Below are 24,836 nucleotides of genomic sequence, written 5' to 3' on the forward strand. Positions count from 1 at the left end.
TGTTGGCTATTCTAGCATAGGTAGGGTTCGGTCTCTCTCTAATTCAGTCCAATAAATGGTTTGTCACAATGCAGTCCTGCAAAAAGTTTGTTTTGACAAATAGACATTTTCAGATGCCGTCAAAAATTCCCAACCCAGATTTTAGTGCTCGTTTCCGTATAGCTTATGCCCTCTGGCACTAGACGCTTCCTGATACCTATAGTACTTCATCCATGCTAGGGCGTTCGTGCCACTTCATCTGTTTCTAAGCCGAATTAAAGTGAAAGCAGAACAAAAACTGTGTGTAGACCAGCCCTGAGAAATATCAGGACATCAGCTCTTTTTGGAGAGCTCGGAGTGGACTGGGTATATCTCAGCCCTGGTTTGCAGTGGTGGGATGCTGCACTTTTAGCAGAGAGCTTTTTCTTCCCACTGTGTTGGTTCAATAGGTGCTAATGAAAAGAGAACCAAATAAATTGGTTAGTCTCTAAGGTGCCACAAGTACTCCTTTTCTTAATGAAAAGAGAGGATTTTAAAAAGTCTGGGGGGGGGGAGGGGGAGGGGGAATTGATGAACCAGGTTTTGCTTCCTCGGCGCTCTCTGATGTCATAGTTGTACCAGTGCTCCACTTGTCTGTAGAGTCTCCTGGGCTATAGAAGATTTGAATTAATGTGAAAATTATGCTGGGAGCCTTGGGGAACTTTCAGGCCTCCATAACCAAGCCAAAAAAAGGGCAATAAATCAGATGGCAATGGAGGATGTCAAACCGACAAGCTTTCGAAAAATTGTGCCTAAGTCTGTGTGTACACTAGGACTTTTGTCGGTCAGGGGTGTGAAAAAAACACACACCCCTGACCGACATAAGTTTCACTGACAAAAATGCTGATGTGGACAGCACTATGCCCGCAAGAGATGCTCTCCCACCGGCGTAGAGCAGATACACGGTAGACCTGTGCTGCTGTGTGGTCTGCAGTGGAGACATAACTCCGTGAAATGGGTCAGCACAACCGCAACTGCTGGACTCTGGGAACGTCTGACGTAGGTCCCTCTCAGCCGCCCTTCTTGAAGGGGTTCCCTTGTGTGTCAATAATTAAGTATTAATTGGGCCACAGAGAGTGAGAGTGACTCTGTAGCCCAGAGATGAGGGCACTCACTTGAGAGGCAGGAAACCCCTGTTCAAATCCCTTCTCGTCAGGTGGAGGGGTGGGTGGGAAATTGAAGTGGGGTCTCATATCCCTCCCTGGGAAGTACCTTCGCAGCTGAACTGAAAGGTAGAAAGGACGCCCCTTCCCTGCTCCTCCTCACCAAACCATGGTGTGTGGCCGTTCTTGCAGGAATGGCCTTTGTCCCTGACTCCAGGAGAGGATTCGTGGCAGAGGGTGGCAAGCACAGGTAGGCACTTTGCTGCAGCCCACATCTAGGCACCTAAATCTGTGAGAGGGGCAAGGTTTAGGCCCTACCCCTCTCGTTGCCATCTTCCATTGGTTTGTTCAGGCAGCCTCCCTCCCCTGCAGCATGCTGGCTTTTTTGGATCCCATTCTCAGGTGTCTGTGGGTTCCCGTTCATTATATAGGGAATCTAGACGCTACCCCAGGCTTTGTGAGTGCCAGTGATTTTCCAAGGTCCATAAGAGTTAGGCATTGCAACACTCGGCCTTACAATCCCTAATGATGGGGGACTCTCCTGGGAAGTGGAGACTCTGAAAAAGCTTTGGGAGTCATGAGGGATAATTAGCTGAATGTGAGCTCCCAGTGTGTTGTTACTGTGGCCAAAAGGGCTACTGTGATCCTTGAATACATAAACAGGGGAATATCGAGAGGGAGCAGAGAGGCTATTCTACCTCTGTATTTGGCACGGGTGCAGCCGCTGCTGGAATCCTGAGTCCAGTTCTGGTGTCTGCCATTCAGGAAGGATGTTGATAAATCAGAGCGGGTTCAGAGAACAGCCACGAGAATGATTAAAAGATTATAAAAGATAGACTCAAGGAGCTCAGTCTGTTTAGCTTAACAGAGAGAAGGGGTGTGTGTGTGACTTGCTTCAGTCTATATGATTAAGTACCTATATGGGGAACAAATATTTGATAATGGGCACTTCAACCTAGCTGAGAAGGGTATACCAGGCTCCAATGCCTGGAAGGTGAAGCTAGCCAAATTCAGACTGGAAATAAAGTGCACATTTTTGAGGGTGAGGGCTATTGGAACAATTTACCAAGGGTTATGGTGGATTCTCCATCACTGGCAATTTTTAAGTCAAGTTTTGATGTAAAAGATCTGCTCTAGGAATTATTTTGGGGCAGTTCTCTGGCCTGCGTTATGCAGGAGGTCCGACTAGATGATCACAGTGGTCCTTTCCGTCCTTAGAGTCTATGCAAGTCCCTTTGTGGATCCAGGCCTTTGCCTCTGTGTCTCAGTTTCCCCTGCTGTAAAATAAGTATAACGGTGCTTGCTTCCTTTGTGAAGTGCTTTAAGATCCACTGATGAAATGTGCAATGGAGAGTGAGGTATTGTATCATCATTATTTGTCTGCTACTGAAAAGCAGCACTTCTGGGCAAATGTTCCCCTGTTCTGTTTTACCACTGCTCTAGGAGAGCAAGTGAAGAATGATTTCTCCAGCTGCACTTGCTGTGGGAATACAGGAGGGCAGTGCTCATATTAATTATTATTTATTTGTAATATTGTTGCTTCTAGGAGCTCCACTGTGTTAGGTACTGTACAAACACACCACAGAAGACAGACCCTGCCCCCATGTAACTGTGTGCACATTTAATCGTGGCGCTTTCTGCTATTCTGCACGTTGTCAGTCAGCACATGCGCAACAAAAGGCTGTTATGCTTTGCCACCGAGTAGCTGAGCCAGTTCCACACCCACTGTCTGCTCATAGGATCTGATACAAGTCTATAGCTTGAACTGCAAGTGTGGAAAAAAGTTAATTACACTTAGCAAGTGAGCGACTGCAAGCAGCGTTCTAAGCTTGTCACACTCTCTCGAAGTGTTCTAAATTCCCAATTATCATCGGTCACAGCTGGAGCTGTTGCTTTTACTTTCCCAGCTAAACAGCTGCTCCTAAAATTTCCTGCACACGCGCGTGGTTTGCTGGTTGAAACCCCCATCACTTCCAGTCCATGTTTTGGAAGGTGTCACTTCTTACATACAAGGAATGTTAAAAGATTCCTACAAAAAAGAGAACCTGGTGCCAAGTAGGGCTCAAAACATGAAGTAAGAGGAACAAGCAGCTTATTCACTGGCTGGTGATTCAGCCCCCAGAGACCCAGCGAAGCAAGTATCTAGTCACACTATTCATGCTAGAGCCAGCTGCTGCAGAGTGAAATTCACAACTGGACAGAGCTGCAAGAAACCGAAGGGGAGAGAAAAAGCTCCCATCTTTTAGGGCTTGAGCAAAGTAATACAAGGCCCTTAGCTTTCCCCTTTGCGTGAGGGCTTTTATAATACTGGTTTGTTAATGAGCTATAGAATTTTGATAAACACAAAATACTTTGCACTGTGAGGTCCTGATTCTGTGATGACTTATGTACCTCTCCACTTTACTCACATGAGCATTCCCCGTGGGTCTGTGTGCAGGAGCATAGCAAAACATGGAGCTGAATACCATTATTCCCATTGTGCTAGAGGAGGAAACTGAGGCACAAAGAGGATAACTGACTTGCCCAAGTTCCTACTGGAAGTTTGTGGCAGAGCCAAGAACTAGAACCCTTCTGCTCCTGACTACCAGTTATATGCTTTAACCACTGATCCTTACTCCCTCACTTCAAGTAGACTCTAATTTCCACCCAAAGGATGAAACGTAGTAAGTTTTTGTTTTTCCTTTAATGTACCATAAAAATGACCCACTCTCTCCTTCAAAACTCAGCCAATGCAAGCACTGCAATGCAATTTGTGCAGTGTTTCAGCTGTGGTTTCTTAAATAAATTCATCTGCTCTCAAAGCAATTCAGGGAAAGGAAGCATTTCCACAGCAGCGTTGGGTCCTGAAAACCTGCCCTCCCCTCGCCCGGCGCCCCTTGCAGGCTTGTCACTGGACTCTTCTTGCCATTTCATTGAGGCAGCCTGCTTGGTTGCATTAGGGGATAAGTCCTGCCTTTACATAGCTGGAGAATCCCCTGCCAGGTGAACCCTGTGCCACCCAGCAAGGGAGTAGCAGGATTTGGAGAAGATGGCTGCCAGCTGGTGTGTGCTTTCTGGTGGATGCCTGCTATCATGCAGAGGTCAGGACCTAGGCAAGCTGCAGCTGAGCAACTGCTGCTATGCCTACCCTCCCATCCTCTCCCCATAGCAGAGGGGGTACCCTATGCACACAAGCAGCAGTGGCTGTTGAGCAGCTGGCCAGATGTGGAAGATTCCTCCCTCAGATCTCCCCGGAGCCCAGCCCTGCTCTTCAAATTGGCCCCTAAGAAAATTTTGCAGTTTACATGGAGTTTGGTATCTAACCTGAACTACCCACCCAGCCTAGAGTCCCTCTGCCGGCTTTATATAATCCTGGACCCAAGCTGTCGATGTCAGTGGGTACCAAATGGGCTGCGTGGCTACAGACTACCTTTGTATGGGGAAAAAGCTGTGCTTAATTTGTAATGAAAGAGGTGCTGGGGTTCAAGCAGTTTTTTTACATTCATAACTGACACCTCAAGCCCAGAGGTGCCGGGGCTCTGAACTGCCAGGCCCAGAGGTGCCAGGCCTAGGAACTGCCAGGCCCAGAGGAGCCGGGGCTCAGCCCTTGCACAAATTAAGCAATGGGGAAAAGAATCACATAGGAGGCTAGAAAATGCCTTGTGGAGCCAAAAGTTCCGTTACCGTGGGGGAGAGAAAGGAATTTGTCCTGAATAGGTGTGTTGTGTGTGGGGAGGTCCTGTCCTCTCAAATCACAGATCCACACAAATCCTGGGATCTCATTATGGGGAAGGAATATCTTGCATTCTAAATATATGCACTTCATTTAAGCATTACCATTTGCCCTGCACCCATGTCTTAACCCATGTATTTTCCTGCACCTTAGCAAAAACTGTGATATTAGAAGGAATCCACAGAAATATATAATTAAATTAATGCATCACTCAGGCCTCAAATATCCTCCAAAGACTTACACATGCGCCTCTTACTTTATAGTGGGAGTAGTTCCATTGACTTTGAGTGGACTACTCCTGTGTGTAAATGCTTCCAGGCATTGGGTCTAGATTAACACACAGGTCAATAGTGTAGCTGACTGCTAGTTCAGTTAATACATGTCTTAATGATTAGTTTAATTATTGATTAATACCTGAGAGAGTTAATCAGTTTCACCCCTAAAACTCCTAATTAACTCATTTACTCAGTGGGTACAGGGAATTAATTCTGTACATACTCCTCTCCCTGGGAACTTGCATTATTGTCCAGCCACCTGATTTATTGCATGTTTCATGATAAGTGGTGTCTTTCCTGGAGCCTCAGCTTCTGGAGCCATGTGAATATTTGGTTTCAGAGTAGCAGCCATATTAGTCTGTATTTGCAAAAGGAAAAGGAGGAGCTGTGGCACCTTAGAGAGGAACACATTTATTTGATGCAGCCCGTGAAGGGAGCTGTAGCCCAGGAAAGCTTATGCTCAAATAAATGCGTTCGTCTCCAAGGTGCCCCAAGTCCTCCTGTTCTCTCAAGGTAAATCTCTAGCCCTGGTGCCTGCAGGGAAAAGCGCCCTATGAAGCCAGTGCACGGGCCTGGCTGAAAAAACACGCTGGCCCATAAAAAGAAGCCCAGAGGTATTTTTAAAGTACCCGAGCTGGGCGCTGCGGGACTTTCGCCAGGTGTTCACCCCCCTCTAAGGTGCTTTGATCCTTCCCTGAGATTTCCCATTTCCGAGGCCGGGCAGCCCCTGACGCCTTGGGCTCCGCACTCCGCCTGCCCCCCACCCCCCCCAGCCGGCACGAACCTCTCCTGCCTCCCCCCCCCCCCGGCTCCAGCTCTGCCCAGCTGCCCGCAAAGGGGGGGGGGCGGACTACAACTCCCAGGGTGCTGTGCGCTCCCCACCGAGCCTGCCCGGCTGCCGCCCGCAGCTGGGGCGTATATAAGGGCGGCATGGCAGGCGCAGGACGGGGCATTGGCGGCAGGGGCGCAGCAGCGGCGGGAGGGAGCGGAGCGGAGCGGAGCGGAGCGGGCGCCCGGCGAGCTGCGCCCGGACCCGCGGCCGGACCCGGAGCTCCCGTGCGGGGTGGGGAGCCCTCGCTGCGCCTTTGCCTGGGCTGGGAGCCGGCCACGCGTGGGGGGGGGGGCTTGGCGGAGCCGCTGCAAAGCCGGGGCGTCTCGTTGTTGTTTGGGGGGGCGCCCCAAGCAGGGCGGGGGTGTTTCATGCTGCCCGGGGAGTCCCGCTGGAGGACCCGGTCCCGCGTGGAATGACCTCCCTCCCTCCCTCGCCCCCGATCCGTTTTGGGTGATGTATTCTTGGGTCCCCGCGTGGGGGGATATACGCGCGCCCGTTCATCTGGCTCCATCCCCGTCCTGCTTGGTGACATGAAGGTAAGTGGCCGTCCTGGCGACCCCAGTCGCTTCGGGGAGACGCTTTTAGGAGCGACCTGGTGGAAATGGTGACCGGGGGGGCGCACTGGCGTTGCCTAGAATCAGATTCTGTCCACACTGATCATCTTTCTCCACCCCCCCCACCCACCCCATCTTTTAACCCTAAATTTCGATTTTAATGCATTTGGAAAAACAACCCCCCCCGCCCTCTTTTTTTTTTAAACTGTGATACGGGCAACCTTTATTCCCGTCCAGAGCAGATAAATAAGTGGGCAGTTTATATGGGCACCATAACTTGCTACTGTGCTCCATGGAGAGAAAGGCGACTCGACCTATAAAGGTGTCTGTTGCACTTGTCTCTCTAGTCCCTCTTTTCCCAGATCCGTTACTTTGCTGGCTAGATTGGTGAGGAAATAGCGCCTCCCCTCCGCAGCAGCTGGGTCAGGCTTCTGAGGAATAGCAGCAGATCCATGAAACTGAGTAACCTCCCAGAGCATGGAGCCAGGGGGGGTTAAATAAGTCTTCAGGTTAAGGCTGTAATGTAACAGGGGGTTAAAGTGTTGTCTGGAAACGCCAAAATGGAGAAAATGATCAGCTGGTTTTAGGAAAGGAATTAAAGAGAAATAACCAAATTTCATGCAGGGGGAATATGTGTTTGTTTTTTTTGGGGGGGTGGGGTGGGGTTTGGGTAGAATCTATGGGGTAATGATCCATTTTCCTGAGTAACACAGAGTGATCCGGAACACATGAATGCGCCTCGGTTTGTGTGTGTTGTCCTGGTCTTCTCCAACACGTGCCGTGGAAGTGCAGTGGGCAGCGTTTTCAAGCCCGAAAGGGCAGTGCGCTCTCTGGGTCGGTGTCTGATCACAAGTACTTTGGTGCGACCAGGTCTCTCTGGAAAAAGCAGATAAAATGGTTCGTCCTTACAGAAAGCGCTGCCTTTTCGTCTTTTCAGCAAGGTGTTTTAATTTTATCTTGTGTCTTTTTAAGATCTGTCGCTGGAGGCACAGAGTAACCCTGGCCTGTAATTTAACACCAGGCCCTTAACTTTCAGGGCACTATAAACCGGTCTAATGGTTGCTTTAGGCTTCTCCCCTATATAATAAGTCTTTGTTTCCATTTTGCCCCTACGTCCTTTCGGGTGACTTTTTTTGTTTTTCCCACTGGGATACGTTTTCAGGCACCCTGCAGCCAGGGTAGGCAAGGAACTCCGAACGCTCAGCTGATCTAAACTTGGAATGCTTTCAAATGATTCACCTTCTTATCATCCACCAGAGGCAAAGGTAGTTTAAGTGACCTGACACCTTTTGTTTTTTGCAATCTGATCCTCCCCTATATTTGTAACAGGACCCTGTTTTTATTTGATCGCAGTCTCCACAACACAGACTTGTGTACCACTCATTGGAAATGGTTTTAACCTGTCACTTAAAGCCCATTTCAATGAATACTTGAACAGTATTTGAAGTATTTTGAGCTTGACAGTGATACTGGACGTTTTAAAAAGGGAGGGCATAGGGGGAGTTGGTATAAACACAGCTCGCAGCTAGGAGAGACTTAAAATGGAAAAAAGAGAAAGGGAGGACTATTTCTTTCTATATAGGACATATTTGATTTTCTTTGGAACTTGTGTATTTTATCCTCCTGAGAAATGTCTGTGTTACATATGCTTTAAAAGAAATTTTTAGCTTTTTGGAATGGGTCAAACGCACTTCACCGGTAGTGTGAATAGAATCGAAGGTCCAGTATATAAAATGCTACAGGTGTGTGACTTGTCATGCCATGCTAAGAGTGGTAGGAAGGGCAGTCAAGGAGTGAAAATACTGCTTTTCTTTGTGACACTTGACCTTATAGGTGTGGATGGATTCCCTGCTGCTGTCGTCGTCACCCCCTCTCTCCCCCCCCCCCCGGGAAAAAATATGGATCGACAGTAACCTAGATGAGTTTTGTTTCCTGCCTCGAGCTGGCGCTGGTTCTGTGTGTGTTTAATTTCTCCTAGCAGTGAGGTCTTGCACAGGACCTGAGCAGTGTTTGATGTATGGCTGGCTGACGTGAGACTCCTTGCTCACTCGGATGCAGAGGAACACTTGATTGAGACTGATTATGCAAGTATCTCTGATGCACAAGAGTACTTCTGTGAGAATTTTGGAAAAATATGAATGACTCCCTTATTTTTGCTTCCTACAAGAAGACCACACCAGTCTAGACCTGCAACCAATAACATACAAGCAAGTTAGTGCTGTCTGCTCCTTTGGACATATCACTGAGGCCAACACCATCTCTTCCAAAGTGCTAGCTGCTGCTTTCTGTGGAGAGTAAGTGACGCTAGCTTGGAAAAGAAAGATTTAAGGTTACTTCGAAGTAAACAAGAGGCACTTTTATTTCCCACACATTAGTATGGTTGCTTTTCACTGTGTGGCATATGTCCCTCCTAAGGGCTTGGGATGTGAGACAGTGCCCCTATTAAAATGTCTCAGCAAGAGAAGCGAGCAGTCTTTCTTTTTGTTACCAGACAGTGGCCGTGGGGGCACCAGAGCTGGCAGGAAGGGAAAGCTTGGCGTGCAGTAATGTAAGGCCTTTGGGAGGAAGATATCCTAGGGAAATGGAGACTATGAAGGGAGAGATTCTGGCTTAGTGGTTAAAGCAGGGGACTGGGACTCAGGACTCCTTTGGTTTCTTGCTGACTTGTTCTGTGCCCTCAGTCAATGTCTCAATTAATCTCTCAATGCATTGGTGGTTCTTACTTGTAAAAATGGGTGGAGGACATTTATTTCACAAGCTTAATTAGTCCTATTCGCCCCTGGGGTTAATTCAACACTACCTTGAACACTGTTCTACTAATGACTAATTTTGGTCCAGTGTTTGCAGAGTACATCTGAGATCCTTGCATGGAAGGTGCTGTAGGATGTAAAATGTTGTTACAGTACTTTGCATGTTACTTGCTTGTAGGCCACATAACAGCATAGCTGAAAAACTGACTAATTTTGCTTCTCGCTCTCGCTCAAATAAATACAGGAAATAAAACCACGTGGCTCCAGGCAGGCTTCTGTTGATGCCCCTTGTGTATCCCAAGTCCTAACATTCTGCCAACCTCAAACTTCCCTTGTCATGATGACAGCATGAGGTACTCCCCACCTGCGGTGTGCTGTTTAAACTGCGGCCATGTTCCGACCTCAAGGTGGCTGCGTTTCAGTGGTGGGTGAAGTGAGTCCTGGACAATGGGCAGATTGTGAAATGGACACAGAAATGCAAAGTTCACTGACTAGAGATGCTTTGGCAGTTGTATTAACTGCTGTCTCTCTTGGTGTATATGTGCTGATGGGGGGTAGAGGGAGGAGATCTACGCCCCACTGTCCTTTTCAACAGGATACCTTCCTTATACCTCACAAGACTTAGGGCAGGTAGCAGTTGGGTTGGTGGAATTATACCCATGGCTTTCTTTGAGTAGGGGGAATAAGCGCTGTCATCTTGTGTTCTCAGTGGCAAAGCTTTCAAGGGGGAGTCTGTTCTCTTTGCACACTGGAAACCTCTTGTAGAATCCTCCAACAGGGAGAAACATGCTGGGGATTTTACTACTTTGCCCTGCCTGGCCTGCAGCAGCGGCCACCAATAAGCTGGGTCACAGCAGGTGTGTGGGAGAGGAGCAAATGGGACCTGCTGTTTCTTCCTCCTCTTTCTGCCTTTTTAGGGAAGGTTTCACCCAATGGGTCTGTACTGTGCATACAGCTCTGGCCACCCCACAACCTAATCTGGGTCACTCACCGTCTCCCTGCTTGTCTATGGAGCATCAGCAGGAGGACCTCCATGAAGCTGGGCTCTGCAGCTTGCATGGGACACGTGATGCTCCTGTGCACCCCGGCCCTCTCACTGCTGCGATACAGCAGCATTGCATCTCCACATCGAGCACCACTGGCCCAAGCAATCTCCCAAGAGATTCTAGGGGGAATCGACATTGCGCCTTGATTAGTCCTTACAATTGCCCCTTTTGAGCTGGGGGAGGGGAGCGATCCCCATCTTACGAGCTGGGGTGCAGAAGCCTGACCTACCCCACTGTGAGTGCCGTTCTCCAGACTAGTCATGGACCAACCTTCAATTTTTAAAAACGAAATCTTGTCGGGTTTCTTGTGGTCCCTGTAACAGTGACTGGGGCACTAGGGCTTGTCTACACTAGCGAATGTCCTTGCCATGGTTCCCCACTGGTGTTAGCAATAGCAGGGGCTGCAGTGCTGATGGGACATAGATGATACGGTTGCAATGAAACCCACTTACTCCTGCTCTGGAGTCCTGTCTGAGCTGCCACTTCCATTGGTGGGGGTGAACAGCTGGGAAGTTTCCTAGTAAAGACACAGCCCAGGTAAACTGAAAATGAAATCGGGCTATTTATGTGCTAAGTCTTAACCAGTGAGGTTAAGAACCCACGAATAAATGTGAGAGTTCCTGCAGTGAGGTGGGACAGGAGCTATGGTTTCAGGTATTGATTATCAGCTGATTGGTTAGGTTTTTTACTGGATTAACTTGCTCCATCACTTGAGTACTTGTCCCCCCCTTCAGAAACTCGGACTGAAGGGATGGGCAAAGCAATTCTCAAATCTCAGCCATTAAGCGAAGACTAACAAGACAGCTGACCTGTCAGTCCTGCACAGCTACAGTCCTGCCCCAAGCCTATGGTGCCACTGAGCTGAGTATCAGTAGTGGTTTAAATGGCAGGGGGTCATATGGTTACATCATTCATTTGGGGCTCAGGAGATCAGTTCCTGGATCTGCTTGTGCCTCTCTGCGTGACCTAGAGCAAATCTCTTTCTGTCTCTGAGTCGGCTCCCCATCTGCTAAAGGGAGATGATCATCCTTTGTCTGGCTTGCCTGTTGTAGATGTCAGGGCAGGGATTGTTTCTTACTATGTGCACGTACAGCACCCAGCACAATGGGGCCCTGGTTTCAGATGGGACATGCAGGCACTACTGCAATGCAAATAAAACTGGAGATGCCCTGGGTCATGAAATGGAACTTCTCCCCCTACTACCCAAAGCTGGCGAATCACTGATGCCAGATGTATCTCAAAGGCTCCCACCTGAGAAGTTAATGCTCTTTTGGGGGTGCATTTTCTTCTGATATCCTTCAAGCAACAAAATGATGGATCACGTACTCTTGCCATACTCTGAAATGCAGCCTACATCAGGAAAAGCGAATTTCCGTTCCCTTTTGATTAATTGGATCAGAAAAATAACTAATCTAGCAGCACCACTTCTCATTCCTCATGTGTATTATTAAAAAGAGTGATTGGTTCTGACCTGTGGCAGTAGCTGGAACTAGCATTTTCTAGATGGTGGAGGGGGTCCTCTCTCTAGAATGGATTGGAATGCTCTTGAATTTTGGGCTGTTAAACTTCTTGACTTGAGGCTCATCTCCTTCTCTTCCTTCTTTTTTTTTTTTTTTCCCCCACTCCCCTTTTTATCCACCAGGCAATAGGGGGATAATGCCAGATGGACAATGCAGCTTGAGTATTTGTTTAAACTTTGAGCAGAAAAGAAAAGCAACAAAGAGACAGAGAAAAGTCTAATGTCTTGCCAGTTACCAAGGCCAACCCAAAAGCTAGAACTGCACTACAAAGGTGAGCCTTGTTTAAAACGGCTTATTTCAGCAGAAAGATGTATTTAAAAACGAAGGGCCAAATGCTAACACACAGTCCCCCATGTTAGTGTCAACCCTGTGTGAAAACATTCTGTTTTATTACCTCCTATAACTCCTTAATAAATACCATTCCTTTTTGATGAAAGCTCTTAATGCAGGATTAGGGTTTACAGCAAGTTGCTTTACTTGTCCCAGAAGACAGATTCAGTGTTCAACATGGCCCCATCTCCTACTTTATCAGCATGGGCCGGGAGCCTCGAGAAATGGGAGTTGGTCGACTTTAAGACCAGAAGGGACTATCATGATTATCTAGTCTGACCTTTCTGCACATCACAGGCTGCAGAACCTCACTCACCCACCCACTCCTGTAATGGGCCCATAGCCTCTGGCTGAGTTACTGAAGTCCTCAGATCTTGATTTAAAGACTTCAAGTTACAAACAATCCACACTCTACTTTAGTTCAAACCAGCGAGTGATCCATGCCCCATGCTGCAGAGAGGCTAAAAACCCCTCAGGGTCTCTGCAAGTGTGACCTGGAGGAAAGTTCCTTCCCAGCGTCAGTTGTGGTGATCAGTTAGAGTCCGTGTCAGACCCAGAACTAAAACCCCTGATTCCCAGTCCTGTACTTCTAACCATTGGGCATTACATTTGGCTCTGGACTCAATGGCTCATTTTATCTTACTCCCCCTCCTTAAGATACTTGAAGTTCTCATATGCAATCTGTCTTTTCGGTAGTGGACAAATTGGAGAAGTATCTTCGTTCTTAAATCTCTTGGAAACAAATTGTCTTGTGGATATGTCACACCAGTTCTTTGTTTTAGCTGCTCTCTTCTCTGTATTAAAATATGTGTTTGGTTAATTCTCTCTTCCTCTTTCCTCTTCTGGTCCCAGGCAAAATCATTCTCAGCTGTGTAGAATGATTAAATGAGACCCTTCCCCCTCCCCCCCCCCTTTTTTTTCTTCTTTTTTTGAGTGGGCCACACCAGTCACTGTGAAAAGACTTGAAAACACTCTGGTTTTTGAAGGCAGTATCAATCTATGTGTTGGCCCAGGCAGTAAAGACTAGGACCAATAATATCTAATCCAGATCTCCATACAGAGTGCAAAGTGCTTGCACTCCAGCCAAACGTGGTTGACCATCTTTTTGATGAATGATGCTAGATGAATGCTGGGGAGCTGTGCATAGCGAAGCAGTATGACATGTAGATAAAAACGGGATTACTTCAGTGCTCTGTTCCAGGCTCTGCTGCTGACCTGCGTGACCACGGGCAAGTCGTAAGGGCCTGGACCTTTTTAGATATGCTGAGCACCTGCAGTAAATCAAGCCATTCACTTCCATTGCTTCAGTTGCCCCATCTGTATAATGGGCATAATAGGATCTATAGCAACTCTCAGGGATAAGAAAGATGATCCCACCTTTAATTAGAGTAAACTTGGGTTTAGTTTGGGCTTAGTGAGACTGTGATCATCACCTCAGGCCCTTGCAAGTGTTGTGGACCTGGGTTCATTGAGTCTGCATAGCTCATGGCCGCCCAGAGATGGCTCAGGAACACTCGCCCCCTCCAACCTAACACTTAAACATCCTCAAGAATTTCAGGGCCTGACTTGTGCTGCTTTTGGATTGCATCTTCTGTGACATCAGAGGGGCCTAATAGGCAGTTTGATTAATGATGTATGAAAACTATGGCCAAACACCCACCTTGAATGTAACTGTGTATGAAAAATAAGAGTACCTTCTGGATGTCTGAGAATAACCAGAACTGTCTGCTCTCCCATCTCGGCCTTTTTCTGATCAGTTCTGCAGCTGATGGCCAGATGTTTTGGTTTGGAACCTGGTCGAAGGGAAGGATCCCTTTTGTTTCCAAGGTGCTCTGAATCTGAGGGAGTTGTCCTGTGGAAAAGTCTGTTTTATGACCATGAAGGAGGAAGAGGAGTGAGATCAGACGCTTGTTTGGGTGGGTTCTGCATGGAGTAATCAGTAGACTTCCTTGTTCACTGCCACTTGGAATTTTGGTGTGCTTCTTTCTTCTGAAGGCTTAGTCTTGACGAACAGTCCTGACCGCTTGCCAGCACAAAAGAGAACAAGCAAGAAACTAGACAGCTTAGCTGGCCAACGTCCTAAAGAGTTGTATTCTTAGTGCCACATATATGATGAGCAGCATTTGGTTTGGGTGTGGGGAGTGGATTTGCAGCCCTCAAGGATGTGGTTTTCCATTGTATCAAATGCCCCAAACACAGCAAAGCAGCAACCGAAGTTAACATGGAAGGGGGGAAAAAAAATCCTGCCAGGGTGGGGCTTGGCTATGACTCATGTCTTTGACAGACATGTTATGTGGGCAACATGAGCTGAGGTCACGCAACTCCCGGCAAGTGGCTTTGAACTGTGTGGGGTATTTTTTTTTTTTTTTAAATATTAAGGGCTTAAAAACAAAATGGAAACAAACCAGACTAATAGGAGGCCAAACCACAGAGTTCAGCTCTAGATGCAAATTCAGACTGAGGTTGGTTGCAGAGGACCCTGTTTTTGACCAAGTGAATGGGCAATGATGTGCTGAGATGGTCCAGAAGTCAGCTTTTGAGAAGGGGAGCTAAGGATGGGAAAGAAATGAAGTGTTGGGGGGAGGACTTTGTTATGGGTCCAGTGTGTAATATCCAGTAGCTTTTTCTGTACCCCAAGTGTGGAACAGTGGCATGTGTACTTCTAGAAATGCAAAGGCTCTGGATTTCAGCCATTCACCTCCTGGGACTTGGCTTTGAAATCCTGATTTAGGTCACAAATGGAAAGCAGTCCAGTATTTTCATTCAAATCCCACTTGTTCACATTACAAACGTCCATACCACGTGGCATGGTGCCAGTGGGATCTGGGCCTGGCTGGGGTGGACGAGTTGCTCCCTGCACTATTGATGGCCGCAATGCCTCTCACTCAGATTTGGCCCTGCTGCCCCTCCTTCATTTTGGGAGCCCTCTCAAATGGGTGGCCTGGAGCAAACTGCCCCTCCCCTCTCCTGGGTGGCCCTGGTCCCAGGACTAGAATGTTAGGGGGTTGATGTAGGTTTAACCGGCAAAGCTGTGGAGGGGAAGGACTGGAATAGCAGGGGATGTTGTAGGTACGTTGGCTGAAGTCTGGGTTTCCGACCTTGCAAGTGGAGGTTCATTGGTAGCTGTGGTTTTTTTGGCCTGCATGCTGACTTTTATAAGGGTGGAGGAAGAATTGCGTGCTCTCCCCCTTCTCTTGTGTTCAATAAACACAACACAACCATCGTCCTTGTGTCTGCGGATGAATTTAATGATCGTGGACAGGTGGGTCTCGCTCCCATTCACCCCTGTCCTGGAATGTCCCCTTCTCTGCAGCTTCCCACCTTTCGGCCGTCGAAATGGGTGCCTGTGGCAGGCAAGCCAAGCCGCTGCTCTGCGCTGGGAGCAGGAGACGAAGCAGTGTTAGTGACTCTGGTAGCTGTCTGTGGTTTACTTTGGGTTTTGATTTTTTTTTTTTTTTTTTTTGGGTCTCCCATGGAAAAGTGCTCACGGGGGGCTTTGCAGTCTCTTCCCCCTGCTCCACTCTGTGAATTGGGCTTTTTAGAGGAGCCATTGGTAGAGTTGAACCATAGGCTAATGTATGGCCTGGTTTCAACTGGAAGAGGGGATTATTTCTCCATTATCTCTGTGCTAGGCCCCTTCTCCCCTCCCCTCCCCTCCCCCCCCCCCAAAAGAGGGGGACTTCTAGGGCCCTGATTTGTGGCAGTAAGAGGTGAAAATATGTGTAAAAAGGGGGGAACTTTTTCCAGCAAAGAGTCATACTGTGGAAGGGGGAGGAATGTTTTCCCTACTTCCAAAAATGTCTGGGAAAGTAAAGACTTTTCTTTTTTTTTATTGCTTCTTCAATTGTTCCTTAAAACTCCTTTTTAAAGGGAGGAAAATGTTCGTTCCTTCCTTTCAGCCCCCGGTGTCTTTAAGAATTTTGCTCTATTGTGAGTCCAGGACAGAGACCCTTCTATGAGGGCTGCATAGACTCTCTTCAGTGGGCCTCCCCCACCCTCCCTCCTGCCTCATCTCAACAAGCCCCCCATTCTCCTCTGAAGAGGGTCCCTCTGTCTAACCAAGTAACTCTTAAGGGCAGCATTTATTGTGGGGCACTCAGCTCACAAAGAGCACTGGAGTGTCAAATAAACTCACTCAGACCCGCAAAGAGAAGAGGGAGAAAATACAAAACCCCCTTTATTTTCACCCCTGCAGGGGAAACAAATATGGACTTTGTGCCAGCGAGCAGTGATCTGACAAACCAGCGTAGCGTGTGTACTAATCTTGCTCAAATAAAAGTGTGTGTGTGCTTGTAGACATATGAACATATAATAAATATCATGATATGGTGGGTGAAACTGAGGGGCAAGCTATAAATCAAGATGTCTCTGCCTACGTGCAACAGTAGGCAGGCAGGATGGCTGGCTAAGCATAGTTACCGCTAACTTTGATAGACTTTCAGGGGTGGGTGGGTGTGTGGTTTGTTTTTGCTTTTGAAGTGGGGTGGGTGGGAGGAAAGGCCATTCTCTGTAGTCCACTCCACTCTGAGCCTTTTGGCTGAGACCCTCAACAAAGGTGCTAGATAGCGGGTGTCTCAGTAAGGTCCAGTTCTTCAAAAGGGCTCCGCTCCTCCTCTTGTGGCACTTACAATGGGCTAGATTTTCAAAAGAAAACCCAATGTGCGGAGCTCCTCTGAAAATCTGGCACCAGATATAGGTGCTAATTCCTTCTGAAAATTCCAGTCTAAGTGGAATTCTACTAATTCCATTGCAGGGGACTTGATTGCATAACCTGGTTTGTTGCATTCATTGGATGTCCTTGCAATGGGCTTGCTGTTCCAGTGTTTGTAGCTTAACTATTTTTCTGCATGTTTTATGACCCTGATTATATCGCTGCAGCTATCCCACGGTGCTCGTGCTGCTGCTAAGAGCAGGGGCGTTGGGGTAACTTCCCATGGTGCAGTGCCGCGTGTTGTGGCTTTCTTATGGAAGAAACTGTAGCCCAGTGGAGCCAGACATCACAGCCAATGTCTACAACCAGCAGGAGCCAAACACTCGGGATGGCAATTGTGGTGGCAAAGCATCACGCAGGCACTGCAAGCGGAAGACATGCCAACCAGCTGTTTCTTGCAATGCCATTCTTTGCTTAGTGTGACCAGTTGTGATCTGGCCCTTGCACATCTACCAGCAGCTGGTGCAATACCTGTTCTGCAGATACCAAAAAGGCTGCTCAGTATCTGAGGTTGCCAGTCGTTCGCCTTCCACCAAAACCAAATCCTTTAGAAACGAAAGGTTCTCTATCCTCTTTCAGCCAGTGCCTGCCAGCACACCAAGAATCTCTCCCGATGAACAGAAGATGCCTTTCTTGCCCAACACTTGCAGCTGTTGAAGGGCTGAACATCCTTTTCACGTCCATTTGTCTCCATCCCATACTGTGAATGGGGAGGAGCAGCTGTGGGGATGGCAATATCTCCATCTAACTAGACTTCGGTGCTGGGATTGGAAATATTTCAGCTCTATTGACTTTACACAGAAGGTGTACTCATACTAGGGTGCTGGGTAGCAGTCTATGCTATGCCGAGCTGGCCAGCCAAATCCCTCCTACTTTTAACCTTGATTTCTTTTGGTGCAGCTTTTCCAGTAGCCTGGTTCTATTACTGAAACAGACAATGGCAGCGGACTGGGTCTGTCATCACTTCATAGTCCTAGCTTCAAGTCAGAAGAGACCACTGAAATCAGCTGATCTGACATCCTGCATAGTCCAGGCCAGAGACCCTCACCCAATGATTCCTGCATTGAGCCCAATGACTTTTTTTGTGGATCAGTGATAGCATGTGGTTTTTTTTTTTTTTTTTCCTCTTGATGTATTCTGCATTGGTTTCTCTCTAAGTTTTGACAGCTAAAAGTTACTGACTAGAATGGTCACCGCTTTTAGACACTCCAGGCCCATCCATATCTGGAAATGTAACTTTGGGCACCTAAAACTGACTTATATGAAAATCCAGTGAGTTGCTCTGCTTGACATGTGTCTGGTAGCCCCATGCTTTCATTATTCCTGTGAGAACAGGCTTCCTTGCAAGAGATTCCCAATTTACACTGGGAAATGCAGGCATTATGGGCCCAATATGGCAAAGTGTGGCACTTCCTCCCCTCCCATGGACCTCACCTAAAGGCAGCAATGTACACTAGGCATGGCAGAATGTTTAGTGACTGTCAGTTGACAGACCACTTCCAAGTTCTCCAGAAAGCCCCTATTATTCATTGATCGCTGAGTAGAAAGCGGCTGGTTTATCACACCTCTGTTGTTCACCAGAGGTAGAACTTTCAAAAGCGCCTGAGTCCCGTTGGACACGGGGACTCATGGCTTGCCTACACGGACCAGCCCTGCAGTTTGGGCTGCGGGGGTGTTAACTGCAGCACACGCTAGCATGCTGTGCTCTATAGACCGCGGCGTGCTGGGACGTGCTTCGATTGACACCCCCTGGGGGTCAGAACTGCAGGGAGGTGTAGACAAGCCCAAGTCACTTCTGAAAAATCTTACTTTCTAGGCTCCTGAGTAAATCTGATGCGTTGGAATACTTATTTTACCCCAGTAATTTTTTTTTTTTCTGGAAACCGCCATTGGAGTCAGAATATAAATCTAAAGTCTTATTTTTTGGTTTGGTCACAACAGATTTGACATACCTCTCTGTAAGGTTTAACAGGCTCTTGTAACAAATCGTCCTTTCTGCATTTGGAGAAGAGGGCTCCTCAGGTTTCCTTTAATCCTTCCTAATGACACCTCGGAGAGAAGGATAGTGGATTTTTGTTTTCTTTGTCACTAAAGCTGCCTTCTCTTGCCACTTAAATTCAGGCCCTAATTTTGCATGCCTTGAGCCTGAAATGCTGTCCCTAACAAGAGCTCTCTTCCCAAGGTTGTTGCCCAATAATGAACAAAGAAGTTAAAGTGGAGCAGAATACAAGCAGGTTTTTCTCTTTCCCCTGGAAAAAGAGAACCCTGCTGTTTTCTATACCGTAATGCATTTCAGAGCAAGTGGTGATGGCTGGGAGGGGGAGCTGCCATTTTATTAGGCCTATTAAAAACAATGTGGCGCTTGTCTCTAGGTCCTTGGTGCCTGGGCAGAGAGAGGACCCAGGCTGAATCCGATGAAAATGTGTTGGGACCATCGTTGAAGGTGAAAAGCATCTTTGGGTAAGACCAGGGGGCTGCCAGAGGAGGATTCTGGTTCTGTGTCTTTTCGGCCTCTCGCTGACTGGACAGCTCTTACTTTTTGGGCCCCGTTGACGTAGGGTGGGGGTGTAGAGGATTTTCATCAAGCTGGTCCGGAAGGCTTCAGTGGAACAGTAATTGCAGTCTGGACTTGTCCTGCAATCCTGATGCTTCAAACCCTCATTGCCTCCTGGCAGCCAGTTGGCCGAGCCTGCATTGCAGGTGGGGACGTCGCCACCATGTGCCGTGGCCATCTCTGGTTTGCTTTGCCGCAACGCGCTCTGTGCTGGGGCTACAGCTTTCATCGAAGAGGGGTGCCGAATGCTGTGGCTGGATTGTTAGGTGGGGCTTCTGACTGTGAGGACTTGGCCTCTCTGCTCTGTGATCTGCACTTGCTGCTTCTCAGCTCCTGGGTGGAGTTCAGGCTTCTGGGTTCGACCTAGAAAGCCTGGCATGGTTTGGCCTGTCATTTAGACAGGTCTCGCATGCCATACTGCTACAGCTGAGATCATCGGAGGCACTTGAGGTGGGTCCCACCTCTAAATAAAAGGGAGGGGCCCATTTCACCCATCCACTTTTGGTCTGAATGAACCCCGATCTGCTGACTTTTGGACCATGCAGCCACATTGTATGTGTTCTCCAGCGTTTGGGTGGGAGGATCTGAGACCAGGCCAGGTCCGTTACTTTGGCTCTGTGTACTGCCGTGTTCAGTTTGATCTTCATGATGTGTCAGAGGCATCTAGAGCAGGAAGTGGGTGCTTCTGATTTGTGCATGTAAACCGACAGAAATGTGGGGTGGTTTTTTTCTTTTTTTGGGGTTTCCCTAATGCCATTGACCACAGCTTGGAGAACACTAATGTAACGAGGTTCTAGAACACCCGTCATTAGAGATTCTCTCAACTTTGCGAACACCAGCTCCTGCAGCCCTAGGTGAGAGAGGTCAAGCGTCGCTATCATGATTTTTACGGATGGGGAAACTGAGGTATGGGGCAGGGAAGTGAGGTTGCATACCCAGTCTGTGGCAGAGCTGGGAGTGGAACCAAGGGGTCCTGACTCCCATTCCCTAGCTCCGTCCCTCTCCAGAGATTCTTCTTTGTTCTGTGCTGGCATTGGGTCAGGAGGAGAACGTGTCTAACGTTCCTTTGGATGGGCAATTGTCTCAAGTGATCTTTCGTGCGGCAGAGGGTGCTGCTCGTTTCCGTCTGCTGGAGGTGGCTCTGTGTGTGCTAATCTTCCCCCATTCTTCATCTGTGTAGTTCAGGTTACCCCACAGTGCCCATCCTGTCCCTGTAGGTAGCCTCTCTGGGCTGTGATTCTGATAGGATGCTTGAATGACTGTCCTCTGCCTCAACTATGTATCGTTTGCTTTGGCCCTGCGCCCGCCTCTTGTGCTGTCTCTTGCCTGCAGGCAATGCGATTGTTCTCGCTGGGCTTTTGAATATTCCCTTTCGAGCATCACAGCCTGTGAGAACTGCCTGTTGGCCAAACCCGGCTTTTATGGACCCCTGGATTTCCTCTGCGGAAATGACCTTTCGGTCCTCATTAACTACGTCGGAGCCAGGCCCACAGCAGCTGCGTGAGGGCTGTGGCTGCGACCGAGGGATTGCCTTGTGGAGCTGGGTTTGAATTAAGCAGTGTGCGGGGAATCCTGACCCACTGAAGTCCATGGGAGTCCTGGGATGCCCTTTGCGGGGGCGGATTGCTCTGTTTTGTGGATTTGGGCTGGGGGGTGGGAGGGATTTGCACACCTGGCTTGGAGTTCTTTGGGGTCTGGGCTCTACCAGCCAACTCCAGGGACCTGGCCTGTTGTATTTTGGGGCTCTTGCTAGAGCCAGCACTGTGGCATCTGTCTGTGTGAGGATAAAGACCAGCGTGAGCACAGAAGCTGCTTAGCCAAGCAGAGTGGTGGGGGGCTGAGAGGGAGGGGAGCCTGGGCCATGGGAATCGGTGAACCTTGTGGGGGTGGAACAGTTAGCCTGAGAGAATGGGTCCCAGGAGCTGGTTAGCCATGTGGGGCAGGAGTGGAGGGAGTGTGTATGTGTGGGGGTATCAATGAGCCAGGGAGGATGGGCCCTGGGAGCCACTTAGCTGTGCAGAGTGAGTGTGTGGGGGAGGGAAACAGGCCAGCTTGCTTAAAGTCTTCTCCAGGTCCCAGATGTCGTTTTTTATTTTTTTGTTTTAACTTTGACTCAGAAAACAATTGCAAAATCTAGGACCAGGACTTAGGATCTAGGATCCTAAATAGGATCTAATCCACCAGGATTTCAGGGAGGAGAAAGCGGGGCCTGGGAGCAGGCAATGAAGCGGTTTTAAAAATCCCCCCCGCCCTTTGTATAACCCTCCGTGAGCTCTGGTAGCCTGAGTGCTAAGCAAACAACCCCTCGCAACAGAAAAGCTGCCTTGTCTTGGCCTCTGCCTGCCTGACTCAAATGCTTCCCGGTGACTCTGGGACCCAAAGCTCAGTTACAAGAAGCCAGGAAATGTGGCGGGCGGGTTGCAGCTCTCCCTGGGAGAGCCCCTCTCCCTGCAGGTGGGGTTGGGGTGGTGACAGCTGAGGGATGAGCTCGGGGTGAATCCCTTCCATTGGTACCCCACACACTGATTTAGCCTAGGACCTACTCATGAGCCATGGGGCTCTGTACGCCGTCTAGTTGTCGTCGGGTTGCGGAGGAGTGCTGGGGCTGTGCAAACCGAGTGAGAGGGAGCCGCCATAAAGCCCCTAAAGACATCTGATCCCCTTTCTACTGAGCACCAGGCTGGGAAAACATAGCACGGTTCTTACCTAGGGAATAATCTCAGCCAGTCAGATGCTCTGGGGCCTTTCTTAAAAAATAAAACATCAACCCTATGACCTGGGATTTCTAAAGCCAACTGCCTCGGAGTGGGCAGCCTGAGGTCAGCGCTTGCTCCCTGGCCCCAGTGCGCATCTCCGAGCGCTCGGCGTGCTGCACCTTTCTCTTTGAACTCGGATAATCCAGTCTCGTTTAGTGACTTCCGTACCTCTGCCCTCCCACCCCAAATCAATGGCACCTCATGCCGCTTTCTAAGAGGACAGCGTTTTCATTGTTCGCTCTTCTGCCCTGCAGGCACCCTGGTTTAAATCAGCCCAGGTGGCCAGCCGTCTGGTTCTCTCCCCACCACCCTTGGGCATGGGCTGCAAATTTCCATCCATACTTGACGACAACACATTTAGTTCTGTTAATTTTCCCCCCCTCCCCTGCCACTGTCCTAATGTCTGACTTGGATGAAATAGTTCAGCCTTTCCCCAGTCTATAGAGTTGGCGTGTGGGGTTTGGTGTGTGTGTGTTTTTTTTTTTTTTTAAATGAGCATCTGGAAATACCAAACACTTGACTTCACTCCGTTCTGCAAAATGATTCTCTTGGCCTACCCCTGCTATTCAGAGCTGCTTGGAAAGAACAATCAGTCTCCCCTCAGCTGACACTACATGACTTCTGGGAGGGGACTTTCTGCCTATAAGGAATCCAAAATGTGCTCTTTAGGACAAGTTTCTAGGCCCAATTGGCCAGGCTTTTGAGGAGGCTGGTCTTAAGGATAATGAGCGGGGATGATGATTGGGTTTAACGATCTCCTGGTTGGTGGATGGGAAGCCACTGCTGAGTCTATTCTCTTCCCAGCCTTCCTCCCCTCCCCCCCCACCCCACCCCCCAAAAAAAGCCATATAAAATTGTCCGAGTGCCTGTGTCTAGCCCTGACTTTCAGCTGGGGCCCAGGTGAGTCCGCAGTACAAGTAATAAACTGAGAGACATGGCGAGTCCCTTCTCAAGAACCACCCTATGGTCCTGCTGCTGAAACGGACCGGGTCTAGTGCCTTCTGTCACAGCAGCCTCACAGGAATATGCCTCCATGAGGAGATTCCTGGTATCTGCTTTGAGCTGCCCGGACTTTGCAGTCAGAGGTTTGAACCCCCCCAGCAGGTCGCACCCTGTCTGAGGTAGGTAGATGGTGGTTTATGCAGGGTGTGGGCTTTTCAGATGAGGCTCGAATGGCTGAGATTGTGGGTCTTTGGTGTGGACGTCAAGGATCCAAGGGGACGCTGTAAACTGCCGGGCTGATTCTGCAGAAACAAATCCTTGCCATTGGCACCGAGGGCCAGATTAATCCATGTGCTTGGGAGTTAGGCACTTAAGTGACTTTGGCTCTGGACCCAATGGCTTTAGTCAAAGGACAGCGAGCATTCCCCTAGTCTAGGGTTCAAGCCAATTGTATCACCCTCGCTTTCCCAAAGGCTCCCTTCCCCGTGCATCTGTTGAAAGCTGAGCGTTTAACTCTGTTCCCCAGAGGCCAGCCAGTACCTCCACGGTCTCTCACCAGGAGCAGAAGTCTTTGCCACCAAGCAAGAGACATAGAATCATAGAATATCAGGGTTGGAAGGGACCCCAGAAGGTCATCTAGTCCAACCCCCTGCTCAAAGCAGGACCAATTCCCAGTTAAATCATCCCAGCCAGGGCTTTGTCAAGCCCGACCTTAAAAACCTCTAAGGAAGGAGATTCTACCACCTCCCTAGGTAACGCATTCCAGTGTTTCACCACCCTCCTAGTGAAAAAGTTTTTCCTAATATCCAATCTAAACCTCCCCCACTGCAGCTTGAGACCATTACTCCTCGTTCTGTCATCTGCTACCATTGAGAACAGAACATCCCAGAACTTGACCCTAGTGCTCCAGGGAGCTTGAGTGTTTCATACCCAAAGCACTGCTGTCGAAGCCAGGTCTTCTGGGAGCGTAGCACTGGGCAGAGCGTGGCTAGCTGGTGCTTTCTGTGTGGACACAGCCGATCCAGTGGGGATGGTGGGCTGACACGACCCTTTTCCATCCTTCCTTCCATGCAGCCCTGGACAAACCACTTAAAATGGCCACCTGGGACCCTAGATCTAAGGGGAAGCTGCTGACTCCACATGGTGGGCTCTCTGGTGTGTCTATGCAGCCTCTGCTCTTCCCCCCCGTAATGCCACTACCAAAGGCAGTTGGGCTCTTCCTAGGCCATTGTTGTTCACCAAAGGGGGGAGTTCTTCACCTTTCTGTGGGGTGCTGGCCTCATTTTGACTTCCTATGGAAAAACCACAAGCTGCTGACCCTGGGGGAGTTCCCAAGTTCCCTGGAATACAGTCAGGCTGGGCCAAATTAGATGTGGTGGGTTTTTTTTGTTTTTTTTTAAATGTCAATATTTATTTGTAAGCATTTTTTTTCTAATTATACAATTGTGAAAATTTTTATTGATAAGTGACGCCCGGTGGTGTGCGTGTCAGACAATTATGTAATGACAGGAGAGGTTGAGACTCAAAAGGTGAAAGCTTTACAACCATTAAAACCCAAATTATCAACAGCACTTGTCAAAATGAACAAAGTAAATATCCCTAAATCCAACTCTAGTAACTTCTCCTGCAGCGTTTTTCTTAAGTTGCCTGTCTGTAAATTTCAATTTTTAACAATGGAAATATTTTTCCATGTACTGTGAAATTGACGTTTACTAGCATTTCCATAACCCTTC

At 48.6% G+C, this 24,836-nt stretch overlaps 1 long non-coding RNA gene across 1 annotated transcript in view; it reads left to right on the forward strand.

The window, feature by feature from the left end:
• The first annotated feature begins 6,177 nt into the window (after window positions 1-6,177).
• LOC311530949 overlaps window positions 6,178-24,836 on the forward strand; it is a 109,839-nt gene continuing 91,180 nt past the window's right edge. Inside the window, exon 1 of the long non-coding RNA XR_014714129.1 lies at window positions 6,178-6,476. This is a non-coding gene — a long non-coding RNA (uncharacterized lncRNA). The remainder of the gene's footprint in view (window positions 6,477-24,836) is intronic.

This window comes from Lepidochelys olivacea (assembly GCF_965140295.1).
Source record: "Lepidochelys olivacea isolate rLepOli2 genome assembly, chromosome: 14".
Taxonomy (NCBI): Eukaryota; Metazoa; Chordata; order Testudines; family Cheloniidae; genus Lepidochelys; species Lepidochelys olivacea.